A 21572-nucleotide genomic window follows, 5' to 3' on the forward strand; every position below is an offset into this window, starting at 1 on the left:
CTGCTCCCTATGATGTCTTCCTGTTTGGCAGGCCCGGGGGTGAAAATCGGGTCAAAAATGAAGGGGCCACTGTGCCTGTATGCCATCCCATCGTGTCCAACGCGGAGGCTGTGTGCCAGGAGAGGGCTTCGGGCCCCAATGTGCCATATTCTGCCCATTCAGACTTGCCCCCTCAGGCTCGGGATAGGGAAGCAGAGTCAAGATAGGTAAAACAGTGACATGAGAACCCCCAAATCAGGCCCTGTTCCTCAATCCTGCCAGGGAATCGTGGTGTGCCTTCCTCCCGCTCGCCTCTTAAGCCTCCCCTTGCTCACTTGTAACCTGTGAATATTGGACTGCAACATACGTTCCCAGTGAGGGTCCTACCACCCCCAGACAGACAAAAATTGGCTCTTGAAGCATTGAAAAAATTCTTGACTATTATACTGGTCGATGATCGTTCATAGTTCAACCCGACCCAACCCAATAAATTTATATTCTTTACTATTGAACCCTCTCTTGTGAGGGAGAATTTAAGTATAATTTAATTTTTATCCACAGAGGTATGATAATAGAAAAAGTTTGAGAAACAATGTGCTAGATGGGTTGTAATGTCTTTAAAATTCTAAAATTTGGGGATTTGATGAAATACAGAAATCCCCATGAGATGATGAGACATGGAAAAAGAACTTATTAAAGCAATTTTCTGTACTCATAAGTTTAGATTTGCAAAATTGAAACTGGAGTTTATTTCTTTATAAACGGTGTCTGTTACAAGATAAAGAGTGGTACCTAACTATACCTATGTTACATCATTTTCAGGCACAAATAACTTAGAAAAACAGGACTTCCTGGAAAACTATGATTTTGCTATTGAAAGATCATGTGAAAATAGCATAAGTATTTACCTATCATTAATAGAAAACATCTGCAATTTAGAGCAAGATATAAGTAAATAACCATTATCTAGAATTCAGTATCTACTGTAAGTTTCCAACTTTTAGCAAGCACTGCTTTACTTTTTTTAATGTTTATTTATTTTTGCGAGAGCACAGGTGGGAGGGACATAGAGAGGGGGACAGAGGATCCAAAGCGGGCTCTGCGCTGACAGGCTGACAACAGTGAGCCCGATGTGGGTTCCAACTCATGAACCATGAGATTGTGATCTGAGCCAACGACCGACGCTCAACCCACTAAGCCACCCAGGTGCCTCAAGCACTGCTTCATTTAATCTTTGTTCCGATTCTTCTTCAAAAACATGGTCAACTATTTTTCTCACTGTTTCTCCTTGCAAAAACCAGAGTCTTTCTGTTCTGGTTTAACTCTCAGATCTTCAATTTTACAGAGATGCCTTAATCGTTTAAGGGTCAAAAGATCTTACTGCCAGTTTTAGTTAGCAGATATTAATTTAGCTTTCTTCAAACTTTGAATTCGTTTTCTAGGTGTTCCCTATATATTTTCTTCTTTGATCCTTCTTTACGCAAAGAAAAAGCAGTTTCCTTGAATGAACAAAACAAAGTAGAAACGGGTTCTAGGAAAAGCACTGGGCATTACGATAAAAGTGTGGGTTTTAAAGATGGGTTCAAATGATTTACCCTGGGAAATGTCATGATGTTGTGAGCCTCAATTTCTTTGTATAAATATCTGCCCTAGGGATATTGCAGGAACTCAATGGATAAGTAGAGAGAGAGCCATTATAGAATGTGCACAAATTGGGCACCTCTTTAATGATGGTTATTGTTACAGTTAAACAGGCTTTCAAATTATAAAGCATGCTTCTTTATATTTCAAACCTCCTAAATATTTGGATGTCTTATGTGTCTCCTCCCTTTTCTCAGGATATCCCAACGCGCATTAATCAAGGTAGAGAAGTGATTAATCTGCAGTCTTCTAAAGAACTTTCCCAGTGTGTACCATTCAGAATGTAAGATAAAGCCAGTAGGAATGATGGAGCCAGCCGCATAGGAATTTGTTGGCTTTTGGATTGGCAACCTCCCACGTTAGTCAAAACAGAAGGCCCATCCACTTCTAGAGCTTTTATTTCAAAGTCTCCCGAGCCTTGCATCCTGCCATCTAATGCAAAAATGGCGCCCTCTTTGAAACTCTTACGCATGCATTTTCCAATGGTAATGTTTGGCCTCTTCTCACTTGAGCAACTACTGCTTTAAGACAGATACACATCTGGCCAAGAGCTGTTACCAAGTTTAATGCCCTCTGGAAAATTAGGCATTTTGTAGGAGTAATTACCGTGTCAGGCAGCTGGTGGTCAGATGCAAGGGTAGGGTTGATCCATTGGCGGCACACCCCACCCATAGGCAGAAGGTCTGCGTGGGCGTTTGCACACTGAAGTCGAAGCAGTGGTTGTCAACCATTGCTTTACCCAGGTGGACCTGAAGACGGAGCCTCAGATCACAAATATGCTGAATCTCTTCGTAGGGGTATCAGTCCATCCTGTCGGTGCCTAACCCTGAATATGAAGTATGCAATGGCTTGTGAAGTGATAGATTGCTTTTGTGTCTCTTCTCACTCAACCCTTCAAAAGCGTAGACCTCTCAATTTACTATATGTAGTATTTGTACTATCTGTCTCCGAGGGAAAGGGGTCTGGTCTGCTACTTCTGAAGATCATTGAGTTAGACAGATGATTCATTAGCTACGAAAGTCTTTTTACTCCTCGCTCCCTGATTTTGGAAGAATGCGTTTTGTCATCGGAGGGATAAGGAAGGAGTGGAAATTAGCAGTAGAGGAAAGCTGAGACCTCATCTCATTCAACTCTGAGAAAGAAGGGAAACACGGCCCAGAAACATCTTGACGGGTGAGTGAGCATGGGTGAGGGAGGCCAGGCCTAGGGGCTAATGTCCAGCCAGTACTTACCATGGCTCTTTGTTGCCTCTGGAGATTTTTACCAAGGCTAACGCAGAAGGTCACTGAGATGTATGAGTGACATACAATCTACTTTGCATAGAGGGAGATTTGGATCCTTTTGAAAGATCATTAATGGATCTTCCACACTACAGCTGACTCTGCTTTATTTATGCACAGAAAATCACTTAATAAATGCTATGAGATTGAGTTTAAGTCAGGCATGGGCGCTTCTTAACAATCAAACTGAGCCAACAGCTTACAAACTGGAATATCTATAACATATAATCATGTTCCATATTAACATGTTGTAAAATGTCCTCAATTTATATGGTATCGTCATCACAAATATAATTCAAAAAAGATTTTCTTCTGGGGTGTGTATCTGAAGAAACAGAGTACAGGTATAAATTGAAACTTAAAAAAAAAATCCTAGGAACCTAGGATGAAAATAGTCATTAAATAAATATTTTAAAAATTTATTTGAATTACCGAAAAGCGCTGTGGTCAGCAGTCCTCCCAAAATTCTTGCTCATCCTTCTATGGTAATGAATTGTGAATGAGATACAGGGACCCCCACTGATCCATCTACCTGCTGTTCCCTTTACCCCCAGCTGAGATCACATGACTAATTCTCATGAATGTGAGGGGGGAGTGATGTGTGTCACATCAGGGCAAGCACCTTTGAGAAGCAGCTTAACTATCTCTCATTTTCTTTCTGAGTCTACTAACTGAATTCAGAACACTCCCAGGCCCTGGGGATGGGGGGGCAGGTCTGCAAGATGGAGGCACCAGGGTTCAGAGTTCCTGAATCTCCATGTGGATGACAGCCACTGGCAAACCAGGGGTACCATCTTTGATTATTACCCGAGTAGCAATAAACGTTGACTGTGTTAGCCGCTGATATTGAAGACTCTATATATTACAGCAGCCAGAGTCAGCTTAATCCACAGGTCAAAGTAAAAATGACCAGGTTTGATCCTAACAAAATTTGCTTTAAAAGGAGACTACAATTCTACAAAAGAGACATCCAATTGTACTGAGTGTTGTCGGTATCCAACAAAGAGTTGTGTATCTCACACTCCATCTCTGAGATATATATACTTAGAGTCATGAACTGGGGATAGTAATTGAAGGGTCAGATTGATGAGACTGGCTCCAGAGATAAGATTTCTATGACAGGTTGATGGATACTCCACTATCAAGGTGTACTTTTAATCATAATCTCATTACTTCACTTCTGATGGTTGGACTCACCTTGCGAGAAGACTTTGGTTGTGTTTCCAAACTAGACTGGCCTTCAAGGCCAGGGAGAAAGTGACTAAAGTAACGGGAAAAAAGGGAGACATGGAAAGAGGGAGAGGAGAGAGCAAAGAAAGAGAGAGATCGACAGAGGTAAGAGAGACATACAAGGTTACGTGAGTGGAGAGACTCAGCAAAGTACCTTGGGTTGGTAGAGGGGATGGAGGGTGAACGCAGCGTCTGCAGATGGCTCCGTGGGACCAGGAGGAAGTTATCTCAAGCCAATAAGCGTGTCATGGGGAGAAATGAGGATTTAAACTTAATAGCAAATAGATCCAGCGATGCAGCTTTGTAGAGCTGTGGGGGAGTTTGGTTCTTAGCCCAGAGAGAGCTTAATAGAAGTCAATAATGAAATCATCAAGATGCAAGCATTAAATGCTTAAATGTGCTGTCTTTGCCTTTGATTACAAAGCCTTTGTTTCTCTCCAAGCACAACCTCAAAGTACACCAGACAATCTTCACTCAAAAGAAAACAAAGTACTCACTCTACAAAAATACAAGTCCTGTTGTCTTCGTTCATTATCTCTTTCTTTCTGGAGGGAGAATCAAAACCAAGGAAATAGAAATAGTTAAGGGAGAGAGGCAAGGGAAAGCCTCAAACATAAATGGAAATGCACGGTCAAATAGCTTTTCTGTTAACAGCCATTCAGTTAAAAATACTGCTTTTTAGATGATCCTTCCCGCACCCCCCCCCCCCAATTCAACAGCAGAGATGACCAGTGCTTTAGCACGTGTCAATTCTTTGTCACCATTCATTCATTAGACTTCACGGCGCTCCAGATAGGAATGTGAATACATTGCACTTGCACAAAGCAGAGGCCCAGGGTAATTTGTAGTGACACCACACCTTATACCAGTGGAGGCACTAGGAACAAGACCAGTGGGAATTCTCCAGGGAGAATCATAGAGAAACTCTCCCTGTAAAAATCAGAGATACTAACATCCTTCAGCTCAGGTCGCGATCTCACCTTTGGTGAGTTTGAGCCCCGCGTGGGGCTCTGTGCTGACAGCTCAGAGCCTGGAGCCTGCTTCGGATTCTGTGTCTCCCTTTCTCTCTCTGCCCCTCCCCCACTCCCTTCTCTCTCTTTCTCTCTCTCTCTAAATTTTTTTAAAAATTAAAAAAAAAGAAAATGTAACCAGGAAAAACAACAACATACTGGTGATAGTATCAATATCTTGGAAAGAGATACAATTATGAGGTATTAATTAGAGCTAAAAGTCCTCTAGATAGACTTCTTTCCAAATCAAGAATTAACTACGGGCATATTTTATTGACATTTAATATATTAATTCCCCTCAGACTGCTAAAGTAGGTGTCCAGGGCAATTTGCTTTTGTTCTAAACAAATTTTACTACACAATGTGTTAATTCCTGTGAGACTATGCCATGATATACATTTTCCCTGCATGTCAACTTTTACCCAGGTTATCTGTAACAACTTTACCACTACCCCATGCCTTATTGTTTTTTTTTTTTTCTTGGGCAAAAACATGGCAAGTAAGTTGGTAGGAGATCCTCCAGTCTGTTAAGCCATCTTCCTGAAATTACTAAGAACCCTACAAATAAGGAATTTTAAAAATCTGCCAAGTTTCCCCAAATGGGATTCTTGTAATTGTTATTTATTCATGCTTAAGTAAATTGGGAGCGTCGATTAAATAGAGGTAAGTAGGTTTTTACTTTAGAACGTCTCAGGTACATCAACATGAAAATACGTATTATGAACATGTTACGCTTCTCAAATATGTTTGATAACAGCACACGTTATTAACATCTTCTGGAATAGAACCCAATTCACATTTTCTGGAATAGTGTCCTCCTCTGGAACACAGCTGGAGAAAGGATGTTCTGGTCGAGACCAACCTGTCACGTGAACCACCACCTCTTGTAACCCGTAATGCCCACAGAAATTTTTATTCTCCCTTATATACTTTTTAAGCCATCATATATGATGCTAATGAGGAAAGACACAGTAAAATTTGATGGTTTTGTACTAAAATTCAGTGGGCCTCACACCGGCCTGTAGCAGACTTCTCTGTTCAAATCCCATCCAGTAGCCCCTTGCCTAATAGCTTGTCAAATCACAATGTAATTCATTCTTTTTTTTTCCTCCTTGAACCTGCTGGAAGAGTTAGTATGTAAATTTCAACCTATTTTTAAGGGTTATTTTCACTCAAGTGAAATCTATCAAGGAAGGAGGGTTATTTTTACAGCATACAGCCACCGCTGATCACCATGGCAACCGGCCTGGTGAAATGCAATAAAGCATCCCTCTGTTATCGTAAACACAAAAGGGAAACACTGAAATCTAAAAGAAAGGCAATTATTGTAGAGGAAAGAAACAACACGCCAATGGAACATTTGCAATAGCGGGTGACTTCACGGAGCCGAACAATATTTCCAGGGCTCGCCCTGTCCAGCCTTTGGGCCGGGCTAGTTGGGACTGAGCAAGGGTTGGGTGAAGCGTCCTCGGAACAACCAGGGCTGCTTTCGCTTCTAAATGACAAAACCACACACATGATTTCAAACCAACATAAACTTTTTTTTTTCCTTTTCTCATTTCTTAAAACATCAAGTGGGCTTGGAAAATATAGACATTAGGGAGGAGGAAAAAAATACCCATATCAATCTGGTTTTCTTTAGGGGCATATTTTCTTCTTGGCTGTGGAATTGTGGATAGAAAAAAAAAAAAAAAGAACAACCTGCATGGATCGTAGCAATTGTTTTATATAGCTTCTCTCCTCTTAATTGTCTTTTACTAGGGATGTTGGTAAACTCCAAGTAGATGAGAGCAGAGCCATGCTAACAATTACTAGAATTTAGATTCAGAAAGCTCCAGGATTCATGTAAAATCCAGTAAGCCGAGAGTATCGGAAGACAGATAAATTGACACATAAATTGAGATAAGTTAAAGTGTAAGAATTTTTGTGCCTATATTGTAGATGAGGGAATTGGGGTCCATAAATGTTTGAGTTAAAGATGAGCTGAATACAAAGAGTGTCTTGGAATTATAGAAAAAGCACTAAGGAAACTTAACAAGTCATTCTATTTCTTGAGGATTTGTTTCTGCACCTACGCGTATCTTGAATATCAGCGTTTCCCTCCCCATGAGAATCACTGCCAACGAGTACATTTAGGATTGAGGGAAGATGGTCTTCTGTCTGCTCTCAGACTCTGACCTTGATCACGACTCCAGAGCTCTGCCCTGGACTCCGTTGCCTTGGCCACACTCGTGGCCTGCACATCACAGCACACACTCTCGCCTGACACAAGTCTGCCCCCTCAACGTGGAGCTCTGTGGAGGTAGGCCGGGTGTTTTCCCTCAAACAGCTACCACGTTAAGTTTGGTTTTATAGACTTTACTGTGTTTGCGTAAAACTTAAGGGAATTACATCATATGAAGCAAGACGATAAAACTCACAAGTCATATATAACATTTATAGTCCAAAGGGAAAGTGCCCGAGGTTAAAAGCTTCATGTGTACAGTTCAGTTACAAAACTTGCCGTTTGGTCAGTAATTCACTCTGAAAAAAAGCACCTCCCTTTGGCCTTTGTCTTAGAACTTTCTCCAGCCACTTTGGAGAACTCTACCTCCTACTCACCAAGGCTGGACTCATTCCAAGATCCATGTTCCTGCCTCCAACAATACGCTTCATTATTCATTCAATAAACACTTATTAAGTGCTTACCATGTGCCAAATCGTGATCCACACCTTGGTGATATAGGAGCGAGGACAAGATAAAATCCAGGCCTCATAGAGCTTATGTGATAATGGGGGCAAATGGACAATAAGAAAAAAACAACAACAAATATGTAGTCTGCCAGATGGAAATCAAGTTCTCTGAAGTAAAATAAAGCACAAAGAAGGCTGGTGAATATAGGGGTGATGCAGGAGGGATACAAATTTTAGGATATTTAAGAAAGACCATAGCGAGAAGGTGACATTTGAGTGAAGATTCAAAGAAGGCCAGGAAATAAAGCACATAAATATAGGAAGAGATGGCTATTCTAGCTCGAACGAATGAAATTGCAAGGGTGCTGAGACAGGAGAATTTCCAGAATGTTCTGGAATGCCAGTGTGGCTAGAGCCCCAGGAGCAAAGGGAAAAAGAGTAGGTAATGGGGTGGGGGAAGATTATATATTCATATCATGTGAAGCACTATTTTATATATTCATACTCAACTCTTGTTGAGTGTGTGTGTGTGTGTGTGTGTGTGTGTGTGTGTATGCCATCATGAAGGTTTATATATGCCACTGTATGGATTTTTGGTTTTATAAAGAGGAATACTGTGATCTGATCTACATCATAATAGGACAGTTTTGACTTCTCTGTTGAGAATACACCATAGAGAGGCAGAAAGTGGACATCTTGGGGCGCCTGGGTGGCTCAGTCGGTTGAGCATCCGACTTCGGCTCAGGTCATGATCTCGCGGTTTGTGAGTTCAAGCCCCGCATCGGGCTCTGTGCTGACAGCTCAGAGCCTGGAGCCTGCTTCAGATTCTGTCTCTCTCTCTCTCTCTCTCTCTCTCTGCCCCTCCCCTACTCACACTCTGTCTCTCTCTCCTTCAAAAATAAATAAACATTTAAAAAAAATTTTTAAAAACGGCGGAGATCTTAATTTGCAAACCATTGCAATAATCAAGGAGAGAGACCAGTGGTGGCCGGATAAACATGGCAGGGAAGTGAGAATGTGGCCATTTTTTCCTACCTGTATGTTTGTCTACACTTCTATATTTAAGACATAGATTACAGGATTTTCTGATGGCTTTCTCAACCTGTATTATTATACCTAAATTGTGTCTCAGTGGTTTAGGCACAACAGTTTATTTTGACCTGCTTATCCAAGTTCTAGAAGGGTGAGAGACGGTATTTCTTACTACTCGCCCTTGAAGGCATCTCACCAGCGGGAGTTAAGAATACATCTCTTTAGTCTTCTCATGGTCCAAGACATAAAAGGTGGATCTCTCTCTTACCTACACACCGATCTACTGACCTGCTTGCACCACAAATACACCCGTACATGCACACACTGCGGGAAGACAAACAATACCACTTAGAGATATTTACTATAAACTAGTGCTTCACAAAATGTGGCCGCTGGTCACTGATGGCCTCCAGAATGTGGCCTGCAGTTTGACAGATGCAGATGAAAAAAGCAGCTACATAATTTTCTTCATTTCCATTTTGCAAATGTGATACCGTGATTTTCAAAGAAATGTGGTAGCATTCTTAAAACGGACGGATTTTTAAGGGTCTGAATGTGCATTCAGGGTCTGTTTGGGAAAGTTTGATCGCACTGACATTCAGTTATCAGAGTACAAGTTCATTTCAGCCAACATACTCTCTTTGTGTTTCTGTGTGAAGGCTTATTTCTGTTAAATTTGCAATTCTTCTGTGGTGCACTATGGCCAAAATTCTCAAAAGTGGACAAAAGCCTCAAAAGTGGCTTTTGAAAACATGAGACTTTGATTTAAAGAAAAAAGTGACCATAGGGGCACCTGGGCAGCTCTGTCAGTTAAGCGTCTGACTTTGGCTCAGGTCATGATGCCATGGTTCACGGGTTCAAGCCCTGCAGTGGGCTCTGGGCTGACAGCTCAGAACCTGGAGCCTGTTTCAGATTCTGTGTCTCCCTCTCTCTCTGCCCCTCCCCTGCTCACACTCTGTCTGTTTCTCTCTCTCTCTCTCTCTCTCTGTCTCTCAGTCTCTCTCTCCAAAAATAAATAAACATTAAAAAAATTTTAAAGTAACAATAAATACCAGAAACCAAAATCATACTAACACCAGAACAATAAAAACCGTAAGAACTTGAACAGGACTGCAAATAACATCTGTCAGTGATTTGACCAAAGAGCTTCCAAATAAAAGAGCTAATAAAAAGCATGGAGATGAATTTCTGCGAACCGGATTTCACATGACTGCGGAAACATTCACCTTTAGTCTCTGATGACTGGTATGTTATTCTCAAACCACAGCGTGAATTCACTGAAGGTTCTGCATTGTTACGGAACGAAGCATAGCAACATTTCGAGTTAGTAATTGATTGTTTCCCCCTGATGAAATTAAAATAATGCTTTGTCTGTTAAAAAAAAAAAGAGAGAGAAGAAAGAAAAGAAAAGAAAAGAAAAGAAAAGAAAAGAAAAGAAAAGAAAAGAAAAAAAGAAAAGAAAAGAAAAGAAAAGAAGAGAAATAATTTTTTTATTATCAAAAATAGGGAAAAGAAAAAATTCCACAGGTATGAATCAAAGTTACACCGTCTGGATGAATGCATATCCACACACCTGCTGTGGGCCCAGGTCATGTTCTTCCTGTGAAACCTGTATGACATTAGGGACAAAGGGAATATTATTATTTTTTTATTTTTATTTTTTTTGGAGAGAGAGAGGGAGAACACAAGTGAGAGGGGCAGAGGGAGAGAGAGACAGAAAGACAGAGAGAGAGAGAGAGAGAGAGAGAGAGAATCTTAAGCAGGTTCCATGCTCAGCATGGAGCCCAACACAGGGCTCGATCCCACAACCCTGGGATCATGACTTGAGCCAAAATCAAGGGTCAGATGCTCAACCGACTGAGCCACTCAGGTGCTCCATAACAAAGGGATTTTTTAGAGATAGCTCTGAATAGGACACTAGCAATCTTGAAATGGAAAGACAAGGTCTGGACATTATGAAACATCCATGGCACCAAGTGAAAAAAAGGCAAATGCTATCATTTAAGTCTAGGGGCAGGTGTCTGGCTTTTATATGGAGACGCAATGACAGGTGTGCAGAGTCTGAAACAGCTCCTGACACAAACGTAGTGAGGGAGAAGGATATGAAGACAATTCTGTGAAGCACTAAGGAGCCATGATGCAGGAATTACAATATTTTTAATCCCTTTGGGAGATACAATATAAACTAAAAATGATACACCATGGGGGAGGCTGGGTGGCTCAGTCGGTTAAGCGTCCGACTCTGGATTTTGGCTCAGGTCATCATCTCAGGTTTGTGAGTTCGAGCCCCACGTTGGGCTCTGTAATGACAGTGAATTATGAACCATGATCCAATCATCCACACTTCTGTTTTCCCTGCATGCCGGCCCAGACCATTTCTAAGATTGCATGTGGCTTGACCTAACTTGGTGATCCGCTGTGTGTCTGTCACTTTGGGGGACAATATTCTAGTTTTTTTAAGCGTTGAGGTTAAACTATGAACCTCAAGTATTTTAGACATCCAATCTATGTGCAAACACTTAACTCACCACAATTTTATTTGCATCTTTGCTTTATGGTCACCACTTAAAGAAGAGGTCAGTCAGCCCTTATTTGTAATATTTTAGAGCCACATCGAAATACTGCAATAATAATATGAAGAAACACTTTCCAGAGGTCAATGAAAAGGAAGGCTGAAGAGGTCAATGAAAAGGAAGGCCGAAGAGGTCAATGAGAAGGAAGGCTGAAACATTAAACCTGCCAGCCTATCGGCGTCCTGCTTCTCTACCTTGAGTGTGATGGGTCTTTCTCCTTCCCCGCCATGTTTTTCAAGTGCTGTAAAAAAGTCTGTCAATTTCTGGGTCTTTGTTTGATCCGAACGTCCAGAACTCTCTGAAGGAAACATCAATCCTTGCTTACTCTTCACAATGATTTCTATGTGCGGATTAGCACTTTTTACATTAATAAAAGAGGATGAAAAGAAGTTAAAAGACGTGAAAATTGTATAAACTAATATATTGAAGAAGCCATAGTTCTGTCTTGATCTACCACCATGACTGTAAGAGGTACTGTGCAAGGAAAACCTCTCCCCGATGCTGGATTTTTATTTTTAATGTTTATCTGTTGTGAAGGAGAGAGAGCGAGAGAGAGAGAGAGAGAGAGAGAGAGGGAGAGAGAAAGAATGAGTGGGGGAGGGGCAGAGAGAGAGGGAGACACAGAATCGGAAGCAGGCTCCAGGCTCTGAGGTGTCAGCACGGAGCCCGACGTGGGGCTCAAACTCATGAGCCGTGAGATCATGACCTGAGCTGAAGTTGGACGCTTAAACCAAATGAGCCACCCAGGTGCCCCTGGGATGGGGCTTTTTGTCTGTAGCTCCCGTAACATGGATAGGACATCCCTTGAGGTGGCCATTCTCCCCTCATCCCCTGGTTCACTCCAGACCCACGGTCTCTCGGGTGAAACTTCATTGTCATTCGCAGGCGATTTTCAGTGGGACATAAAGTCTCCAAGCTGGCCTTTCCTTCCACTGTGGGCCGCATCTGTCCCACCGAAAACACTCATGCATTACAGCCACTTATTTTGAAGGTTTGCATTTTCTTCTGGCCCCTCACTTTGGTTGTCTGCATCTCTCACATCCTGGCCTCTTGGCAAAGCTTCCCTTTTACCACCTCCTACAATTTCACACAATACCTTTCCTTCAATTCATGACCCCTGGCCTCAAGCACACTGTCAGGGCTGCCTGGCTCTCCTTCTGCCTTTCTCTGTCCACCTCACTCCTCAGTCTTCCAAATTAATATTTCAGACCCCCGGCACACATCTCCAACCCCTCGAATTTCTCTCCACCGCATTCTCAACCGAGGACACTTCCCTTGTCACCGAGAAACTAGAAACAACCGTACGCGAACTTCTACATTCCCACCGCCAAATATGTAGCAGACATTCTTCTAGACCTAGACGTCACTTGTTCTCCCCCCCCCCCCCCCCAGTGAATGCATGCACTTTCCCCTCCCTTACCTGACACAGATCCCCCTGCTTACTACCTGGACATCCACCTCTCTCCTTCTACAACGACACTCCTCCTCCATTTCTTATCCCCGCTCCGGTGCCATCCAAATTTCCCACTTAATTTAGTCATTCTTACCAATGTACAAACGTGCTACTTACATCCTCCTGCACTGCCTTATTTTTTATTCCCCTTTACAGCAACCCTCCTTAAGAATGTTTTCCTTCGCTGCCTATCTGTACTTTTGTTCCTCCCGTTCTTTCTTGAATCAACTCCAATTAGGCTTTTAGCACCCCACTCCAATAAAACCGATCTCAGAAAGGTCACCCACGGCCATGCCTGTAAATTATTTTAACTTGACCTGAGAGCATTTGACACCAGACGTTTCCTGTCTTCATGAATCACTCTCCTCACTCGGCCCCGTGACATCATTCTGCCTGGGCTCTCCTCGCTCACTGGCGGTTCCTTCTGCGTCTCCTCCGTCGGCTCCTCCTGGTCTTATTAACTGTGACCTTGTGCAAGTTACTTAACCTTTCTGAGTTTCCGCGTTTGTGAAACAGAATTAATAGTCATGGCTGACTCAAGATTGTTTGGGTGATTAAATGAACTAATATAAATAGTGTTTGGTACAAAGGACATACTACATGGGTGTTAGCATTTGTCCCCATCGCCACGATTACCATCATCATCACCCTGACCACTTAATGTCGTGATGCCCCCAGGGCTCGGTTTCCGAAACCACTCCTTTTTTTCTCTTTACATCATTCCTGTAGCGACTTCCTCACTTCTATATACTGAACCACCATGAAGGGTCCTATAAAACCCAAGTTCGTATCCCCAGTCTTATTTCTACCCTGAGCTCTAGACTCCCATATTTAACTTCTTGCTGTCTTCATTGGATGTTCAGTAGTTATTTCAAGCAAATTTCTGATTTTTGCTCCTAAACCTAAAACTCCCATGAGTTGTAACTTCTCCCTTAAATACGACCCCGTTCCATCGCTCAGGCCGAAACTTTGACCTCTTCTTTGTGGCCTCGCATCTATAATTGACTTTAGAATGTATAGGGTAGTCAGTAGGATAGTATCAGTGTTCTAGTTAGGTTACGTGTGAAGGTCGGGGGAGGTCAGCTGGCTTGCTGTCAAGAACCCCCACTACCTGGCACCTCATCAGTCGGAGGTCTGGCGGATCACATTCCAGATCCGGCCATGGCAAGTGCTTCCATTCTCCCTGTCTCACCGGACACCCAACATTTGCTGATTAGCATACTGGATGTCAAATCTGATCTTTATTGGTGAAACTAGCACCCTATTAATTAGCATGGTAATGTTAGAAATGGGCTGTCTTTTGTGAAATTAAGGCATTTAACATACAAAGATTGGCTTAAGCAGCTTGGAGATGCATGCAAATATTCCTAGGAGGCCTATATTCTGCAGCTCTTAGGAATGGGTCCCTGGGGTGGGATTGCTAAGTAGCCCCTGTCCAGCCAGGAATGGTGGATTTCTGATCACAAGATTCCGACTATCGGGCATAGCATCTCGCCGCCTGCCTCGGAAAAGTTGCCACTTCTACCTAGAGTTCATTATTCTTCCAGCATGTGAGAGCTTGAAAACTGAATGGGTCTAGGTGAATCTGAGGAATATTTTGTGCCTCTTGGCAAAGAGCGTCCGGCCAGGACATAGTGTGTGGCAGAATTTGGTCTGAGGTCTGTGCTCATTATAACCAGATATTTTGTAGGGAGGCTGGGAGGAAATAGCTCTTCCCTCCCAATGTCAGACTTCTTCAGTGGCTAAATTACTTCCCGAGAATAAGCTCAGTAATGCACATGACCAACCTGACTTAGATCTTCCTATCTTGCATCCGGCACTCTGTCCATCCGTGAGCCCCCCACCCCCTCCCCCAAGCACCATGAAGCAGGCACCGTATAGTTTCCAGCTGGATCTCCAGCACAGGGAACTGTGTCAGGCACATCGTAAGTTCTCAGTAAATTTTCTCGTCAAATAAATACTTAACACTCGTGTGGAATCAAATGAAAAGTCGAAGTACCGTTTTCATTAATTTAAAAAGTTGTCTTGAACCATTTTAAAAAGCATTTTCTCAAATTGTTATTCTGCGTGCGTACCAGACAGGTAGTCCTGGGGACCCCGCGCCTCGGAAGCGCTCACCTGATGCTGAGAGTAGAAAAGAAATAATCTTGCCAATGAACCGACAGCTTGCAAGGCTTTGCTGCTCACCTGCCAGGCTGGTGTTTTCCATTCCCAAATAAAGAGCGGGTAATTGCGTTCATTCATGCCCTTCCGGCTCTGTGTTGTGCCCCCTTGAGTGCCCAAGTGAGGAATAGGGCTCTGCCAGACCATGCACCTCTTAACGGCTGTTCACCCGGCTACACAGAGACCCCACCGAAGCCTTGGAATTACTTCTTGTAAGGGCCTGATTACTTTCTGGGGCAGGACTTTGTAGGTTGCAGGGCAAGAGGGAGCAAATAACCCGGAAGAGGGGGACTGTTTCGCTTCTCTGTTACTTTAAACCGAGGCTACCGAGCCCTCTCTCCGGTCCCCTCTATCTTCCCCCCAACTGCAAAAATGGTCGTCAGAAGTCTCGCCCAGTCAAATCCTGTGATTTAGAAATTAGGGATGAAATTAGTGGAAATCAGGAAGACCAAAGCTGATTGCATCAGCCCCGCCCCCACGGCCTTGGGAGGGGGGAGGGGAGGAGAACCGGGGAGGTGGGGAGAGGGGCAGTTTGGGAACGGAATTGATGGGGTTTCGCAGTCCTTGGCAGGTCTCAGGACGCAAGCAAAAGATACAAACGAAGAAGAAAACTGAGATGAGGAATGTGGGTGGAGGGTGCAAAAGAAAAAAACAAAAGGAAAGGGTTTGAGACAGAAGAGGAACCTAGGTCACCTTGGAATTTGTCAAGCTGAACAAAGGAAACATCATTTAAATGAATCAAGGCCGGAAGGGGAGCTTCACGCCCCACCACTCCTGGTCAGTTGCAGACCCAGCAGGACGGACGCTGCTTTGGCTACTGTGTGACTATTCCAGCAGGAAGAAGGAAGAATTTCTCCTTGCCCAGCAAGGAGCAGTAAGAAAACACCGCAATTCAGCCAGTGACAAACCCTCAACCACCTGGAACTCTCACTTTCCTCCAAACGACTTCAAAGCAGCCCCTCCCAACTTCCTCCTTCTCGCTCTCAGGTTCCTTCTTTTTGACCTCCTGACTTGCCTATGGTCAGCCAGTAGGTCCTAAATTGCAATTCCTCTGATATTCCCGCATAAACCCATTTTGCTGGTAACATAAGTGGCTGTTTTACTTTTAAAGGTCAACAAAGGGTAATTCCACTCTCTGAGCCCTGAGCAGGTTTTAACAACTACAAAGGGTCCACTTTTGTTTGCGCCTCTCCTTTTCCCTCCTCCTCCCGCTTTCTCTTCTTTTCTTTCCCTTCTCTCTGCCCAAGTCCAAAGCAGTGATGAGGCATCAGTGAGAGAGGCAGGACATTCTTGAATCCTCGTGGCTTTCAACTCCAAACTTGATTTTTTAAAAGAGAATATATGGTCACGGGGCGCCTGGGTGGCTCAGTCGGTTGAGCGGCTGACTTCAGCTCAGGTCATGATCTCAAGGTGCGTGAGTTCAAGCCCCGTTTCAGGCTCTGTGCTGACAGCTCAGAGCCTGGAGCCCGCTTGGGATTGTGTCTCCCTCTCTCTCTCTGCCCCTCTCCCACTTGCACTCTATGTCTCTCTCAAAAACAAATAAACATTAAAATTTTTTAAAAAGGCTATATGGGGGCGCCTGGGTGGCGCAGTCGGTTAAGCGTCCGACTTCAGCCAGGTCACGATCTCGCGGTCCGTGAGTTCGAGCCCCGCGTCGGGCTCTGGGCTGATGGCTCAGAGCCTGGAGCCTGTTTCCGATTCTGTGTCTCCCTCTCTCTCTGCCCCTCCCCCGTTCATGCTCTGTCTCTCTCTGTCCCAAAAATAAATAAAAACATTGAAAAAAGAAAAAAAAAATTTTTTAAAAAAAGGCTGTATGGTCAGGAATAATGTCACATAGAGAATGAGGTCCTCTTGTATGAACAGGATAACTGCATAAGAGATATTCCCCTCAAAGCTATTGCTATCTATCCCCTGCTTCTACATTCGACCCATGCAAATCTACCTACTTTCCTCCACCCCCAGTATTTTATTCTAAATTCTAGAGGGAAAGTTTACCGGACAGAAACTCCGAAGTGTAGTCCTTGGTTCTGGTCCCAGCTCCCCACAGGCTATTCCTGTGGTTTCGGTGCAAGTCACCTGCTGGAAGTCATAATTACTACTCCCCATCTTTTGTCCATTGAGTTTCTACCTTAGCCTCCCATTTTGGTTATTCTAACAGAGAACGTTCAGGGTAACTGGATGATTATATATGGAAGTGGCTTACGTATGGGCGGGGGTCCCCCCTCACAGTATTTTATCCAAATCATGTATGATAATGTGTAGTAAGTACTTTGAAAACCGTAAAGCCCTACACACATGTTATTATTCATTCATCTCTCCCTCCTCCCTGCTTTTTCTCCCCTTGTCCTTCGTGCACAGACACGCCCTAGGGGATGTGACTTCCATGATTACATGTAAGTTCCTCTCCAGAAATGCCACTGCAAGTGGTAGTTATAATGTCAAATTTCAGCAGCTGGCTCTCCAATGCGGACTTGTTTAACCCAATTGTCATTCAGCTGGTAATCACCTTTCTTTCCTGGAAAAGCCGCAGAGTGGTGCTGCATCAGCAGCGAGATGGATAATAAAAGAGAGCAACTTGGAGAGAGAGCGGGGCCCTGCGCATTAATGGACAATGAAAGCAAATTTGGCTCACGGTACGGTTGGCTTCGAGCTGTAGATCAGCTGTCTACTCTCCGCTCACCCTCCTAACTGAGGGCGGCAGTGTCTCCAGGACAAGGGAAGCCATCAGGTCAAACAAGATCTTACCTGGGGGACAGGTGGCCATAGTCAATCATTAGGTGACTCACTCAATGAGGTGAGGAAATGAGCTACGGGTTCTAAACTATCTTACCTGAGGTCTTACCTGTTCTCCAGAGAATTTGTAGCTGTTTCTAGAAAGTGCTCATTCCCACGAAGACCCATTCGAAGATTCAGTGTAACTTTACACGCTAGAGAATCTGCAGATATACCATGCTTCCCTGAGATCCGAGCTTAAAATACTGAAATCGCAATCTTGACACTTGCTTAACCCAGCCCGTTGGGTCAGTCGAGTGCCAATGGCTTCAGTCTCATCTTCTCTACTCCAGTCTTGTAAGTAAATATTAAATTGGCCTTACGGAAACTAGAAAAGGGCAGACTTAAATGTTTTAGGAAAGGATTTCACCTGAAGACGTAACATTTCATGCCAAACATCTTGGAGAATTTCTATCTGTGTAATCAGTCTATGCAGAGGTGCAGTCTCTTCAGAAGGATTGCACAGAACTCCAGCAAGCCCTTATCTGCTATTGCCCAGGGGAGTAAAATGCCTGCTTCTCCATAGTACTTAGGTTGAAAGGACGAATGTCTTTATGTTGCTAGTTGAATGTTCCTGTCCTCTACCTTCTCCACATCCAACTCAATATCCCCAATGTGGAAAGAGTCATCATTCTTAATGCAGGGCTTTTTGGAGATGGCCTTAATATCTATACAGTTATTAAGAAATTTATGGGAATATTTACATGTCTAGTTTCCATAGATAACAGATAAGCCCTTGAAGGTTGGGAACATATTTTATTCCACTCATTCCTGAGCTCCCCATGGTGCTGTATTTTGCAAGTGCTCAATGTGTATATGTTAATTGATTTCAAAGTCCTTGTGGTTAAATGTTATGTTGGACTGTCTAAATCAGGAGACAGCAAACTACTGCCCATGGGCTGAATCCGGCCCCCCATCTGTTTTTGTAAACTTTTATTGGGAAGACACCTGTACTTGTTTGTCTGCATGCTGTCTATGACTGTGCTCCCCTCTAGCTGCAGGTTTGAGTAGATAGGGTGATGGTAGTCTATCCTGCAAGCCTATAATATTCACTAGTTAGTCCTTTACAGAAAAAGTTTGCTGATCCCTGGTCTATATAAATAGTGGTGCCATAATATAAAAGAATTATCATTAGCCTGAAGACACCTGGACCCAACTGAACAGAATCCACTGAAAGGCGAGCAGAGTTGAAAACCAGTCGCCATCACTTGATTCATTAATCATCCACGAATCTTGCCTGGCATTCAGTATTTGTCAGTCACTATTCTAATGCCTGAAATACAGCAGAGAGCACAACAAGGTCCCAATCCTCCTGGAGCTTTCATTTTTGTGGTAGAGTCTGGAACCAAATGCAAAAGTAACATAATTTCAGAGAGTCACAAATGCTTACTAAGAAAATTAAAGAGGGGGCGCCTGGGTGGCGCAGTCGGTTAAGCGTCCGACTTCAGCCAGGTCACGATCTCGCGGTCCGTGAGTTCGAGCCCCGCGTCAGGCTCTGGGCTGATGGCTCAGAGCCTGGAGCCTGTTTACGATTCTGTGTCTCCCTCTCTCTCTGCCCCTCCCCCCTTCATGCTCTGTCTCTCTCTGTCCCCAAAATAAATAAACGTTGAAAAAAAAAATTTAAAAAAAAAAAAAAGAAAATTAAAGAGTAATGGTGGAGATCAGTCGTGTCCAGTAGAAATATATAACACATGCCACGTATGTGATTTTAAGGAACCCTATTCAAATGCTTAAAAAGTGAAATAAATTTTTGTACTATGTTTTATTTGGTTCCATAGAGACCAAATGTCACCACATCAACAGGTAATATTAATGAGATATTTTGTATTCTTTTTTTCATACTAGGTCTTTGAAATTCGGTTGCTTTTTCACACTTATATTTGCAGCCCATTTCAATTCAGACCAGCCGCATTTCAAATGCTCAGTAGCCACACATGGCTGATGTCTACTGTGTTGGACAGTGTGGGTCTAGAGAATGACTGGAGAAGCTTCTCTGATGAAGGTGACATTTGATCTAACACCTGAGTCATGAGAAGAAGGCAGCCAGACGGGGGGATCAGCCAGTGCAAGAGGAGTAAACCAAATTTGAAGATTCAAGGAGAGGGAGGGGCTGAAGTTTTAGAATAAGGCGACACTGGGAGAAAATGAGGTAGAAAGGTAAGCAGGGACTAGAGCCCCGGGGCATTATGGATATCCAGGCAGCCTGAAACTAATTCTAAATGGATGGGCACCCATTGGATGGTTTTGAGCAGAAGATTAGCGGAACTTGGTAATTCTCTTTAAACATTTCTCTCCTTGATGTGACTTCTCTACAGTGTATAGTAGGACAAGAATGCAGACAGGGAAACCAAGTAGAAGGCTGTTTTGGTGGTCCATTTATAAGAAAACAATGATTTGAATATTTATATAACATTTTATGGGTTTCAGAATACATATATATATATATATATATATATATATATATATATATATACACACACATCTCCTAGTGTTGTTAGCTGACGTATATAAGTGATTAGCATCGTGCTTGATGTATAGTAAGTGCTGGAAGGTCCTTCTACCTAAGCTGGAGCAATATTTTAACAATCAGACAAAAATGATCTGCTTCATCTTAGGTTGCTTCATTTAGGCAAGGAGCAGGGACTTTACACCTTCTGCAATGTAGAAGGATGTAATTATGAGGTCACACATAATAGTGGGAAAGATGGGAATCTCAAGGAACTCTAGAAACTTCGCACAGCTTCATTCCTGGGGCATTTACATTCACAGGATCTGGTTGCTTTCTTCCCCCCCGCCACCCCACTTCGTACTCCCGAGAAACTCTTAGTTCCTACTTCAGATTCCTAAGAGAGAAACTCTTAGCAACCTAGCTAATCATTGCCATTCCTGTTAGGTTAGAGCTCTTTCTTCCAGACCATGAAGCAGTCTCTGGGCTGATTGCCCTTGAGTCATGTGCCCACCCAGGTTCAATCAGCTAATGCAGAATTACAAGAGGGTAAAACACAGAATTCTATGGTACAGATCATGACCCCTGCTGAAGAGAAAAAAAACAGTCTTCTTGCAGCAAGAACTGGGGATAACACTTTTTATGCTAAAAAGAGGATTGTGTATATGGCAGGCACTGTGATTAATCTGTCCGATAACTTGTGTTCATTCAAAACATATTGCTTACTGGAATATCAGGCCCTGCTCTGGGCACTGAGGATATGGGAGGGAATAAAACACAAATTATCCTGCCCTCCTGGAGCATGCATTCGCCAAAGAAGACACAAACAAGAAAACAATAAATCAGTAAAATAGGTATGCCAGCTAGTAACAGATATTACAGGCAAAAACGAAAACAAAAGCAAAACAAAAAACAAGAAACAAACGCAGGCAGAGTGATAGGCAGCAACCTGGAGAAGGGTGCCGTGATTTTATGTAAGGTGGTCAAATCAGGCTTGAAGGAAGTGCAATGTTAGTTACGCGGTTATCTAAGATAGGGCTGGGGTAAGAACCATCCAGGCAAAACTGGACCAGTCAGCGCAAAGGCCCTGGAATGTTTGAGGCTCCATAGGGAGGCTGGCTGCCTGGAAGGAGGAACAGAATAATAAAAATGAGATCAGAGACACAACGGGAGCTAAGCTGCATGGGGGCCTTATAGGTACTTGTAAGAACTTTGGCACCTACTCGGAAGGAAATGGGAAGCCCCTGGGGAGTTCTGTGCAATAGAATGACTTGAACTGTCTTCTATTATTAAAAAGAACACACACACACACACACACAC

The sequence above is a fragment of the Puma concolor genome, chromosome E4 (assembly GCF_028749965.1).
Source record: "Puma concolor isolate L17-30 chromosome E4, mPumCon1.1.hap2, whole genome shotgun sequence".
Lineage (NCBI taxonomy): Eukaryota > Metazoa > Chordata > Mammalia > Carnivora > Felidae > Puma > Puma concolor.